General features: G+C 40.4%; 2 pseudogenes; both read right to left on the bottom strand.

Moving 5' to 3' along the window:
* Positions 1-4,534: 4,534 nt before the first annotated feature.
* LOC134929988 (5S ribosomal RNA) lies at positions 4,535-4,653 on the bottom strand (annotated as a pseudogene).
* A 6,551-nt stretch (positions 4,654-11,204) lies between these two features.
* LOC134930003 (5S ribosomal RNA) lies at positions 11,205-11,323 on the bottom strand (annotated as a pseudogene).
* Positions 11,324-13,341: the final 2,018 nt, after the last annotated feature.

The raw sequence follows: 13,341 nt of genomic DNA, 5'->3' as shown, positions 1-13,341 counted from the left end.
CTTAATGCCATAACCCTAACCCTAATCAAACCCTAGCTGTAACCCTAATCCTAACCCTAACCCTAACCTAACCCTAACACTATCCCTAACCCTAACCCTAATACCCCCTAATCCTAACCCTAACCCAAATACGAACCCTAACCATAACCTAACCCTAACCCTAACCTTAATACCATAACCCTAACCCTAACCGTAACCCTAATCCTAACCCTAACCTAACCCTAACTCTAACACAAACCCTAACTCTAACACTAAGCCTAAAACGAACCCTAACCCTAACACTACTTTAACCCTAACCCTAATCCTAATAACCCTAACCCTAACATTAAAACCCTAAAACACTGACAATAACCCTAATACGAACCCTAACCCTAATACAAACCCTAACCCAAACCCTAATTCTAACCCTAATATGAACACTAACCCTAACCCTAATACCCTAATATCCTAACCCTAACTAACCCTAATACCCTGACCCTAACCCTAACCTAATACCCTAACACTAACCCTAACCCTAACCCTAATACCCCCTAATCCTAACCCTAACCCTAATACGAACCCTAACATTAACCTAACCGTAACCCTAACCTTGATACTATAACCCTAACCCTAACACGAACCCTAACCCTAATACCATAAATTCTAATTCTAACATTAATAACCTAACCCTAAAATGCTAACACTAACCTAATATGTACCCTTAACCTCATATCCTAACCCTAACGCTAACCCTATTACCCTAACCCTAATACACTAACCCTAAACTAACTCTAACCCTAACCCTAATATGAACCCTACCCCTAACACGAACCCTAACCCTAACTCTAATACGAACCCTAATACGAACCCTAAACCTAAAATTAACCATATCCCTAACTAACCCTAATACCCTGACCCTAACACTAACCCTAACCTTAATCCTAATACCTTCTAATCCTAACCCTAACCCTAAACCTAATACGAACCCTAACCCTAACCTAACCCTAACCTTAATACCATAACCCTAACCCTAACCTAACCCTAGCTTTAACCCTAATCCTAACCCTAACCCTAACCTAACCCTAACACTAACCCTAATACCCCCTAATCCTAAACCTATCCCAAATACGAACCCTAATTATAACCTAACCCTAACCCTAACCTTAATACCATGTCCCTAACCCAAAACAAACCCTAACTGTAACCCTAATCCTAACCCTTACCCTAGCCCTAACCTAACCCTAACTCTAACACAAACCCTAACTCTAACACTAAGCCTAACACGAACCCTAACCCTAACACTACTCTAACCATAATCCTAATCCTAATAACCCTAAACCTAACATTAAAACCCTAAAACACTGACCCTAAACCGAATACGAACCCTAACCCTAATATGAACCCTAACTCTAATACAAACCCTAACCCAAACCCTAATTCTAACCCTAATACGAACACTAACCCTAACCCTAATACCCTAATATCCTAAACCAAACTTACCCTAATACCCTGACCCTAACCCTAACCTAACCCTAACACTAACCCTAACCCTAACCCTAATACCCCATAATCCTAACCCTAACCCTAATACGAACCCTCACCCTAACCTAACCCTAACCCTAACCTTAATACCATAACCCTAACACGAACCCTAACCCTAATACCATAAATTAAAATTCTAACCCTAATACCCTAACCCTAAAACGCTAACCCTAACCCTAATACGAACCCTAACCCTAACTAACCCTAACCCTCATATCCTAACCCTAATGCTAACCCTATTACCCTAACCCTAATACACTAACCCTAAACTAACTCTAACCCTAACCCTAATACGAACCCTAACCCTAATATGAACCCTACCCCTAACACGAACCCTAACCCTAACTCTAATACGAAACCTAATATGAACCCTAACCCTAAAATGAACCCTATCCCTAACTAACCCTAATACCCTGACCCTAACCCTAACACTAACTCTAACCCTAATACCCCCTAATCCTAACCCTAACCCTAATACGAACCCTAACCCTAACCTAACCCTAACCTTAATACCAGAACCCTAACCAAACCATAGCTGTAAACCTAACCCTAACCTAACCCTAACACTAACCCTAACCCTAATACCCCCTAATCCTAACCCTAACCCAAATACGAACCCTAACCATAACCTAACCCTAACCCTAACCTTAATACCATAACCCTAACCCTAACACGAACCCTAACCATAATACCATAAATTCTAATTCTAACCCTAATACCCTAACCCTAACCCTAAAACGCTAATACTAACCCTAATACGTACCCTTACCCTCATATACTAACCCTAACGCTAACCCTATTACCCTAACCCTAATACACTAACCCTAAACTAACTCTAACCCTAACCCTAATATGAACCCTACCCCTAACACGAACCCTAACCCTAACTCTAATACGAACCCTAATACGAACCCTAATTCTAAAATGAACCATATCCCTAACTAACCCTAATACCAAAACCCTAACCCTAATAACCCCTAATCCTAACCCTAACCCCAATACAAACCCTAACCCTAACCTAACCTTAATACCATAACCCTAACCCTAACCAAACCCTAGCTTTAACCCTAATCCTAACCCTAACCTAACCCTAACACTAACCCTAACCCTAATACCCCCTAATCCTAACCCTAACCCAAATACGAACCCTAACCCTAACCCTAACCTTAATACCATAACCCTAACCCTAACCAAACCCTAACCGTAACCCTAATCCTAACCCTAACCCTAACTCTAACACAAACCCTAACTCTAACACTAAGCCTAACACGAACCCTGACCCTGACACTACTCTAACGCTAATCCTAATCCTGATAACCCTAACCCTAACATTAAAACCCTAAAACACTGACCCTAACCCGAATACGAACCCTAACCCTAATACGAACCCTAACCCAAACCCTAACCCTAACCCTAATACCCTAATATCCTAACCCAAACTAACCATAATACCCTGACCCTAACCCTAACCTAACCCTAACACTATCCCTAACCCTAATACCCCCTAATCCTAACCCTAACCCTAATACGAACCCTGACCCTAACCTAACCCTAACCCTAACCTTAATAACATAACCCTAACCCTAACACGAACCCTAACCCTAATACCATAAATTCAAATTCTAACCCTAATACCCTAACCCTAAAACACTAACCCTTACCCTAATCCGAACCCTAACCCTAACTAACCCTAACCCTCATATCCTAACCCTAATGCACTATTACCCTAACCCTAATACACTAACCCTAAGCTAACTCTAACCCTAACCCTATTACAAACCCTAACCCTAATATGAACCCTATCCCTAACTAACCTAATACCCTGACCCTAACCCTAACACTAACTCTAACCCTAACCCTAACCCTAATACCCCCCAATCCTAACCCTAACCCTAATTCGAACCCTAACCCTAACCTAACCCTAACCTTAATACCATAACCCTAACCAAACCCTAACTGTAACCCTAATCCCAACCCTAACCCTAACCTAACCCTAACACTAACCCTAACCCTAATACCCCCTAATCATAACCCTAACCCAAATACGAACCCTAACCATAACCTAACCCTAACCCTAATCTTAATACCATAACCCTAACCTTAACCAAACCCTAACCGTAACCCTAATCCTAACCCTAACCTAACCCTAACTCTAACACAAACCCTAACTCTAACACTAAGCCTAACATGAACCCTAACCCTAATACTACTCTAGCCCTAACCCTAATCCAAATAACCCTTACTCTAACATTAAAACCCTAAAACACTGACCCTAACCATAATACGGACCCTAACCCTAACCCTAATACGAACCCTAAACCTTACCCTAATTCGAACCCTAACCCTAACCCTAATACAAACACTAACCCAAACAATAATTCGAACCCTAATACGAACACTAATCCTAACCTAACCATAACACTAACCCTAACCCTAATACCTAACGAAGGAAGGAGGGACTACCGCACAGGATATAATAAGTATAGATAAATGATGTTTTACAACCAAAATAAATAATACCAGAAAACAATGTTTTCTAATTCTAATATTGCTTGGTGGTGCACCCTGAGTCAGTATAAGAACATGAGAAATTATGGAGAAAAGAAGACTCTTTTGTGGGCGCACTCTTTGACTTGAAATGAATTTTAAATAATGGTCAGAATAGATTAAAAGTGTAAATTTTTAATAATTCAACAAGATTAAGATAACAAGTGGTTCATGAGGAAGATAATGATCAAAGAAGATGATAGTATATTCAGATAGTACAAAGTACTTGATACACAATGAGAACTAAATTCTGACTGATAGAGGAGATTGAGTGTTTATAAACAAATTGTTTAGATTTTTAAACGGCACGTTCTACCACATTATAACCTGTTCCATGTCAGTGTCAAATTCAAAATAAATACAACAGCCCAGATGCTGGTTAATCTTATCGATAATAAAGGGTGGAAAGTAAGGTGGCAGTGCGAATCATCTGTCAGTGTTAGACACTATAGGGCTAGACCAATGGGCTCTACTAAACTGAGTATTCCTCAATGGTCGCCCATTTGAGTACTGACCCAGCCCGACACTGATTAGCTTCCGAGATCAGACGGCTTCGGGCGTTTCCAGTGTGGTATGATAGTAGAGAAATTTGAACAATAATTGGAAGCTCTGGAATCACTGATGAGAGTCCAAGAAATTACATAGGTATTTAAGACAGATATTAGAGGTAGAGGAAGCCAGATGGATCTGCTGCCAATGTTAGACAGGTGCTTGGCCCTGAATCAAATGGTGAGAGTCCACGAAATACAGAGATGAATGAAAATAGATAAAACTGCTGGAGATAGAGATAATATTGAGATTCAGAAATTTGCAAGACACAAAGTGTCAGAGAGCGCAAAACAAAGCCCAAGTATAGAAAGAAATAATAATGTAACCAGCAGGCTGTAAAAAAGTATCCAGCTGCAGGATGTTGAATGTAAGAAGGAGACAATCAAAATGACAGGGAAATGTAGCAAATTTGACAGTGGTATATCTTAAAACAGCAAGTGTATAGGGGTTTAAATCAAATCCCAGCGATTATCCTTGTGTATATACAGTAAATAACAAATTAGGATATAGAGTACAAAAATTATTGTGGATGTTCATGTAACTGTAATGCTGGAACAGGTTAGCGGATAACCTGGAAAACCATTGAATTGACTTTAGTCAGACAAAATATTTTATAACATCCAGCATATTAAATGACTGTGCAAAAATAGCAGGTCATTAATTACTAATAAATATCTTGTATTAAAATGATGAAATGCAAATACAAAGATGAAAAAAAGGGGGCTGATATTACCGCGCTGGGTATTGTGCTGAAAAGACCCTTACAGTAGTCCTGTGAGGCCGTCCCGTGATTGCAGGTACCGCTGGCTTAGTAGAGACCCCGGTGTCTTGATTGGTGATGGAGGAGAGGGCGCCGGGCGCCGCCGGCCTGGCGGGGACGATCGCAAGTGCGGGAAGCCGTCCACTGAGTGGTCCTGTGAAGCCGTCCCGTGATTGCAGATGCCGCTGGCTTGATTGAGACCCCGTGTCTTGATTGGTAAGGGAGGAGAGGGCGCCGGGCGCCGCCGGCCTGGCGGGGACGATCGCAAATGCGGGAAGCCGTTCACTGCTGCAACGGAGACGGAACAGTCAGAGGAGATTATGGGTACACTGAGGCTGAGGAAAAAACCGTGGCTTCTATCAGTCAGAGAGAAATGGTGTAGTCGGAAGACGCGTTTCACCCGTACACCGGGCTTGGTCACTTCCTGTTGAAGACTGGATCCCGGCGGTGCTTTTAACTGCAGGATAACCTGGATCATCCAATCAGGCGTATATGTGTTGATTAATTAATTGGCTACTGTGATCAACTTGTATCCTCCGGATAAATTGCAATTGCTCATAATCAGTTGTTGATTACCAGGAGATGTCGTTGTACATGTAAAGGAAAAAAATTTTTTAAAAGAAGAAAAAGAAAGATTTTTAAAAACACAACCAAAATTAGTAGTCATAGATATTCTGATATTCTGATATGTAAATTATAGGTAATAACCAAAGAAATGAAGACTGAATTAGATATTAGTGATTGCAGGTGATTAGTTAACTATGCAAACATGTAAGTACTGATAGAATCAACATAATGAGAGCGTGAAAGACGCGGCTTGTTAATAAATTAATTAAGGAATAATAACTTGACTAGGAACCACATGCTGGTTTGAAAGAATAGATGTGTAGCCTGATTTGAGGCTGCAAATAATCAGATTACATTGGAATGTAACTAGGACAGTATAAAAATTAATTAATGGAACGAGTACTATGGAGTGCCCTGGTAAATGATAATAGGGGATTGGGTTAATGAAACTATATTATGTTATGCCTAGGTAAATGAACTGATTAAGAATAATACTGGAGAATAAATTTGAAAAATTGGGTGGTACATATGACACAATCAGTTCATACCTAATTAGGATTGGCATTATTCTGAGGCAAAGAGTAGTAAACACAGTTTAGATCTGTGACTGGTGAACTTAAGGGAACCCTTTTAATGTTCACCTGAGGGAGCTGGATGTGTCAGCTCATAATAGGTACCAATGTATTGATAGTAAAGGAGCCTGGGAGGAATGAGGGGGAAGGGGGGTAGTATGGGTTTAGAAAAGGGGATGGCAGGGAGAGGGGGAAATGGGCAAGCGGAGGAGAGGATGGAAGGGGTGATGGACTATTGCAGGTTAAGGTTGCTTGCAGTATGGTGAACCGGGCGGGGGTTGACAGTGAGTGCTGGGGGGGTGAGAAATGGGTAGAGCAGAGTGCAGTGAGGAGAAAAGTGGAGAGTGCATATGTAGCTGGGGTAAAGTGGGGTATAAAGTTATATTGTCAAATATATGTTGTAATGATAGTGGTATTGCAGGGGTTAGGAGGGGGAGGGGGGAAAGGGAAAAAAAGGGGGGGGGTTTGTGGGAGTGAATGGGATTGTGTGGTAGTGCTATGGGATGGTCAGGTGAAAGTGAGATAGATGTACTGTGGAGTCGTGTGCAGATTCATTGGAAATAATGATGTAAGGTTAGCGAGTAAGAACATATTGTTTGGTAATGTGAGTATCATAGAAATACACTATAGTTGATGTACTCGTTTAGTCCTAAAGGTTTAAGCCCTCCCAGCTTAAAGGTCCATTCACTTTCTTTCTTAATGAGTTCCTTACTTAGGTCACCCCCACGTATGCCTAAGTGAACTCTATCCAAGCCAAATGCCCGCATTTCACATGGAGAATCATGGTGATGAGCATGGAAATGTCTGGCTACCGATGTCAATTTTTTGCCTTTCTGAAGATCGGATGAGGCATTCCTGATAGTACCCATGTGTTCCAAGATTCGGGTTTTGAATTTCCTCGTGGTCATGCCGATATAACGTTGATTGCAGCTGCAAATTAAACAGTAGATCATTCCTTCTGTGTTGCAATTAAAGAAATGTCGTATTTGAATGTCACGTCCTAATCTATCTGTTACTTTGTCTGTAATCTGGATCTGAGGACAGGCTTTACACTGTCCACAGGGAAAGGACCCAGTGGTATTGCTGGTTTTCATGGGATTACGTGTAAAGTGGCTCTGAACGAGCATATCCTTCACGTTGTTCGCTCGCCTCCAGCTAATTTGGAGCTTAGAATCCAAAAAGGGTGCCAGATCTGCATCAAGATGTAGAACCGGTAGATGTTTATGAATTGCATTTTTTATCTGGTGCCATTCTGGACAGAAGGTACCTACAAAGCGGATTGTGGCTTCATCCTTATCATCCTTTGGTTTGTCTTGGAAAATTAAGGCATCTCGGTTAGTTTTGAGAACAGCTTTCTGAGCTCTCTTCAAGGAACGTTTGCTGTACCCCCGTACTTGGAGTCTGTTCGCAAGTTCCTGACTTTTCTGTTTGTATATGTTGTCTTCTGTACAGTTGCGTCTGAGTCTGAGAAATTCCCCTTTGGGAATATTCTCGACCGTGGGCGGAAAGTGTGAGCTAGTCTGATACAAGATACTGTTGGTTGCTGTTTCTTTACGATAGAGCTCAGTGGCCAGGGTTCCATTGGCACTTTTGTAGATGTTAAGATCTAAAAAGGAAACCTTTTCTTTGCTTATGGTATGGGTCAAAAAAATATTAAGATTGTTGTCATTCAGTAAATTGATGAAATCATATAGGAGTTGCTCATCACTGTCCCAGATCACAAGAATATCATCTATGAATCTGAGCCAGTTTAAAATATGTTGTGTGTATTTCTGATTCTCGTCACTGAACACAATGGTTTGTTCCCACCAGCCGAGAAACAGATTAGCATACGTGGGAGCACAGGCCGCTCCCATCGCTGTCCCTCGAATTTGCTGAAAAAATTGATCACCAAATGTAAAGAAGTTTTTGTTCAGTACAAAATTTAACATTTCGCAAAGAAAGTCATTAAAGTCATTTTTTTCTTTCATGTCCAGAAAAAACTTAGTTGCTTGTACACCTTGTTGATGAGAGATGCTACTGTATAGGGCCTCAACATCCAAGGTAACCAAAATACAATCTTTATCTACACAGATGTCATGTAATTTGCGTAGTAAGTCGGATGTATCTCTCAGATAAGAGGGTAGTGTTAAGACATGTTCCCTGAGATGTAGGTCCAAGAATTTGCTAGGTATCTCCAATAATCCCCCGTTTCCCGAGACAATGGGTCTACCTGGTGGTTTTTTGATATTCTTGTGTACCTTAGGTAAAAGATAAAATGTGGGTACTTTGGGATTGGAAACTGTGAGATATTTAACTTCTTGTTGTGTAATGGTTCCTAAGGCTGATGCTTCTTCAATCATGTGCATATACTGTCTATGAAATTTGACTGTCGGATTGAGTGGTAATCTTTGGTAACACGTGGTATCCAATAGTTGTCTTCGGGCTTCTTCCTCATACATAGAGACCGGCCAAATCACAATATTGCCCCCTTTATCTGAGGGCTTGAGAACTATGTCCCGCCATGACTGAATTTCTTTGAGAGCAAGTTTCTCTCTATATTTAAGGTTCTTCGTGTAGCATCTTTTATTGGGGTTCATTTCGATCTCATCGAATTCTCTCGATACCAGATCCAAGAAGACCTTAATCTCAGGACTGTTGTTGTCCGGTGGAAAAAATGTCGACTTAGCCTTACACGTAGGTCTGGTATTGGGTATCGGTAATGTGTTTGAGGATGATTCTATGTATAGTTCCTCCAGGGTCTGGATTGCTGTTATTTCTTCTTCCGATAGAGATGTAAGAAGGGATGTTGAGGTAGATGGTTCCTCCTGTGTATAGGTAGTCCGCATTGGTCCACTAATCATAGGTGATGAGGTAGAAGGTTCCTCCAATGTGGGGGTAGTTGGAGTTAATCCACTGATCATAGATGGTGGGGTATCCATCATATCCTTGTTCCTGAATTTAGCAAAAAACATTTTTAATAATAATTTACGACCAAAGAGCCTGAGATCTTTTTCCCATTTAAACCTATTAAATGATGATGTGGGTGAGAATGAAAGTCCTTTGCTTAGGACTTCCACCTGATCTTCCGTTAGGATTCTGGTACTGAGATTGATAATCTGTAGTCTGTCTGTAGTTAGTATTTCCTGGTTGTCCGTATTGGGTAATGGGAAGTCCTTGGGCGATCCCAGTCTCGATTGTTTTTGCCGGTGTTTCGTCCCCCCTCGTCTCGTCTTCCCCGATATTTGTTTCCGCCTCTTTAGCGTTGACCTTTCCCTAAAAAAGGATCCTCACTGTTGTATCGTTTAGGTGTCGCTGAAGCTTCTTCCAGATGTTCTGTGGAGGAGTCTTCACTGTATGAGGATTCTCTTTCAGATGAACTAATATCTTCTCTTATTTGTCCACCTCTGCCTCTGGTAGTATAAGTGCTCCAGCAAAATATATTTCCTTGAGAGAAATCACTTTTATCCCTGTGGAATTTGTTACGTTTTCGTTCTATTATTGTAGTTTCGTACGTATCTAATTCCTTTTTATATTTGCCAAAGGTATTTTGGAAAGTGAGATCCTTCTCCCAGGTTTCTAATGTTTTGCCTAATTCCTCAATGTCCTTTTCAACTTGATCTAAAACTAGATTATCATGTTTGATAAGAATCAGGGTCAGCTCATGGGAGCATTTCAGTAAGACTGCTTCCCATTCTGCCTTTAAATTCTCTGTGGCTAGAGGAAAGGAAGGAAAGACACGAGGTCGCAGGCCTCTGGGTGAGATTTTGGTTTTATGATAATTTTCTAAAGTGGTAATGTCCCACGTAAGTCTAATCCTTTTTTGTAGGTTTTTCTGTAATTTGGAAAGATCGGTTCTCCAATCTTTGGGAGTGGTTGGGTTCTGAAATGTATCTGAAAAAATATCACCGTATTCTTCTAGATTTCTACGTTTAGATATCAGTGCTGTCTTTAATGAAAATGCAGTCATAGTCTTTGGTAAGGTTGTGAGTGTTAAAACAATCAGTCGGAAGTGTAACAAAATCTAATGAGGTCACTTGAGGAGCAAAGAAACAGGAAAGAGATCCTGATAACAAGAGAGATTGGTATAACCGTGCAGGTATTTAGAAACTGAGAATCTCCTCAGCATAAAATACTTAACGAAGGAAGGAGGGACTACCGCACAGGATATAATAAGTATAGATAAATGATGTTTTACAACCAAAATAAATAATACCAGAAAACAATGTTTTCTAATTCTAATATTGCTTGGTGGTGCACCCTGAGTCAGTATAAGAACATGAGAAATTACGGAGAAAAGAAGACTCTTTTGTGGGCGCACTCTTTGACTTGAAATGAATTTTAAATAATGGTCAGAATAGATTAAAAGTGTAAATTTTTAATAATTCAACAAGATTAAGATAACAAGTGGTTCATGAGGAAGATAATGATCAAAGAAGATGATAGTATATTCAGATAGTACAAAGTACTTGATACACAATGAGAACTAAATTCTGACTGATAGAGGAGATTGAGTGTTTATAAACAAATTGTTTAGATTTTTAAACGGCACGTTCTACCACATTATAACCTGTTCCCTGTCAGTGTCAAATTCAAAATAAATACAACAGTCCAGATGCTGGTTAATCTTATCGATAATAAAGGGTGGAAAGTAAGGTGGCAGTGCGAATCATCTGTCAGTGTTAGACACTATAGGGCTAGACCAATGGGCTCTACTAAACTGAGTATTCCTCAATGGTCGCCCATTTGAGTACTGACCAAGCCCGACACTGATTAGCTTCCGAGATCAGACGGCTTCGGGCGTTTCCAGTGTGGTATGATAGTAGAGAAATTTGAACAATAATTGGAAGCTCTGGAATCACTGATGAGAGTCCACGAAATTACATAGGTATTTAAGACAGATATTAGAGGTAGAGGAAGCCAGATGGATCTGCTGCCAATGTTAGACAGGTGCTTGGCCCTGAATCAAATGGTGAGAGTCCACGAAATACAGAGATGAATGAAAATAGATAAAACTGCTGGAGATAGAGATAATATTGAGATTCAGAAATTTGCAAGACACAAAGTGTCAGAGAGCGCAAAACAAAGCCCAAGTATAGAAAGAAATAATAATGTAACCAGCAGGCTGTAAAAAAGTATCTAGCTGCAGGATGTTGAATGTAAGAAGGAGACAATCAAAATGACAGGGAAATGTAGCAAATTTGACAGTGGTATATCTTAAAACAGCAAGTGTATAGGGGTTTAAATCAAATCCCAGCGATTATCCTTGTGTATATACAGTAAATAACAAATTAGGATATAGAGTACAAAAATTATTGTGGATGTTCATGTAACTGTAATGCTGGAACAGGTTAGCGGATAACCTGGAAAACCATTGAATTGACTTTAGTCAGACAAAATATTTTATAACATCCAGCATATTAAATGACTGTGCAAAAATAGCAGGTCATTAATTACTAATAAATATCTTGTATTAAAATGATGAAATGCAAATACAAAGATGAAAAAAAGGGGGCTGATATTACCGCGCTGGGTATTGTGCTGAAAAGACCCTTACAGTAGTCCTGTGAGGCCGTGCGGGAAGCCGTCCACTGAGTGGTCCTGTGAAGCCGTCCCGTGATTGCAGATGCCGCTGGCTTGATGGAGACCCCGTGTCTTGATTGGTAAGGGAGGAGAGGGCGCCGGGCGCCGCCGGCCTGGCGGGGACGATCGCAAATGCGGGAAGCCGTTCACTGCTGCAACGGAGACGGAACAGTCAGAGGAGATTATGGGTACACTGAGGCTGAGGAAAAAACCGTGGCTTCTATCAGTCAGAGAGAAATGGTGTAGTCGGAAGACGCGTTTCACCCGTACACCGGGCTTGGTCACTTCCTGTTGAAGACTGGATCCCGGCGGTGCTTTTAACTGCAGGATAACCTGGATCATCCAATCAGGCGTATATGTGTTGATTAATTAATTGGCTACTGTGATCGACTTGTATCCTCCGGATAAATTGCAATTGCTCATAATCAGTTGTTGATTACCAGGAGATGTCGTTGTACATGTAAAGGAAAAAAAATTTTTAAAAGAAGAAAAAGAAAGGTTTTTAAAAACACAACCAAAATTAGTAGTCATAGATATTCTGATATTCTGATATGTAAATTATAGGTAATAACCAAAGAAATGAAGACTGAATTAGATATTAGTGATTGCAGGTGATTAGTTAACTATGCAAACATGTAAGTACTGATAGAATCAACATAATGAGAGCGTGAAAGACGCGGCTTGTTAATAAATTAATTAAGGAATAATAACTTGACTAGGAACCACATGCTGGTTTGAAAGAATAGATGTGTAGCCTGATTTGAGGCTGCAAATAATCAGATTACATTGGAATGTAACTAGGACAGTATAAAAATTAATTAATGGAACGAGTACTATGGAGTGCCCTGGTAAATGATAATAGGGGATTGGGTTAATGAAACTATATTATGTTATGCCTAGGTAAATGAACTGATTAAGAATAATACTGGAGAATAAATTTGAAAAATTGGGTGGTACATATGACACAATCAGTTCATACCTAACCCATACTACCCCCCTTCCCCCTCATTCCTCCCAGACTCCTTTACTATCAATACATTGGTACCTATTATGAGCTGACACATCCAGCTCCCTCAGGTGAACATTAAAAGGGTTCCCTTAAGTTCACCAGTCACAGATCTAAACTGTGTTTACTACTCTTTGCCTCAGAATAATGCCAATCCTAATTAGGTATGAACTGATTGTTAACCCTAATACGAAACCCTAACCATAACCTAACCCTAACCTTAATACCATAACCCTAACCCTAACCAAACCCTAACC

The sequence above is a fragment of the Pseudophryne corroboree genome, chromosome 5, assembly GCF_028390025.1.
Source record: "Pseudophryne corroboree isolate aPseCor3 chromosome 5, aPseCor3.hap2, whole genome shotgun sequence".
NCBI lineage: Eukaryota > Metazoa > Chordata > Amphibia > Anura > Myobatrachidae > Pseudophryne > Pseudophryne corroboree.
Note: the sequence above shows the minus strand (reverse complement) of the source record. Positions and strands in the feature narration are given on the sequence as shown.